This window comes from Apis dorsata, unplaced genomic scaffold, assembly GCF_000469605.1.
Source record: "Apis dorsata unplaced genomic scaffold, Apis dorsata 1.3 scaffold_1125, whole genome shotgun sequence".
Taxonomy (NCBI): Eukaryota; Metazoa; Arthropoda; class Insecta; order Hymenoptera; family Apidae; genus Apis; species Apis dorsata.
In genome coordinates, this window is record NW_006264223.1 from 7242 (window position 1) to 8037 (window position 796).

At 18.5% G+C, this 796-nt stretch overlaps 1 protein-coding gene across 2 annotated transcripts in view; it reads right to left on the minus strand.

The window, feature by feature from the left end:
* The window catches only part of LOC102674768 (mitochondrial dicarboxylate carrier), a 3541-nt gene extending 3099 nt beyond the window's left edge, over positions 1 to 442 (minus strand). Inside the window, exon 1 of one of the 2 annotated variants that reach the window (XM_031514722.1) lies at positions 301 to 442. The gene's annotated coding sequence lies outside the window, so the exon portion shown is untranslated. The remainder of the gene's footprint in view (positions 1 to 300) is intronic. The other variant, XM_031514721.1, reaches the window with a different exon arrangement.
* Between the last annotated feature and the right edge of the window lie 354 nt (positions 443 to 796).

Sequence of the window (796 nt, forward strand, 5' to 3'; positions counted from 1 at the left end):
CGATATGTGGAATATTTTTGCGCGCGCATATATATGGAATTTTATATAAACATATGGTATCTTTAATCAATTAGCAATAAAAAAAAGGTGTAGTAAAAATCTGAAACATATGAAAGTCATTTTTTATTAATTAAAATGAAAAAAATTACAAATAATAAAAACAAATTTACATAATTGTTAATAAATCAAAGTAATAGAAATATTATAAATAGATAGAACAATAACAAAAGATAAGATAAATATTTGAAAAATATAAAATATAAAAAAGTTTAACGAATATAATGAGAAAAAACTTACTACAAATTATTAATACAATTTTTAAATCATTCTTGAGTACCTCCGGCAATATCTAAACTCTAACTGACGTAATGTCCAAAATTGTTTAACAGAACTGGAAGATGGTGAACGCGCACGCATCAGCTGATAACCACGTGTTATACCACCACTTTTCTAAACTGGAATTATTTTTCATTGATAATATATTTATTTTCGAAAATCATTTTATTTATTTAACAAAATTATCGATTATTTGTAAATAAATATTTACAAAAATTAAATATAATATTTTTATAATCTCAATTTATATTTACATATTTCAAATATTTCAAAATTATATTTATATTTATGCAAAACTTATATAAAATAATATTTTTTATTTTTAAAAAGATTGAATTTTATATATTACATTTTTCTACTTTAATTAATATTTATATTTATATTTAATATCAAATATTTATATATATATATAAATTATATGTATTGTATGTATACACACACACACACAAAATATTAAAAA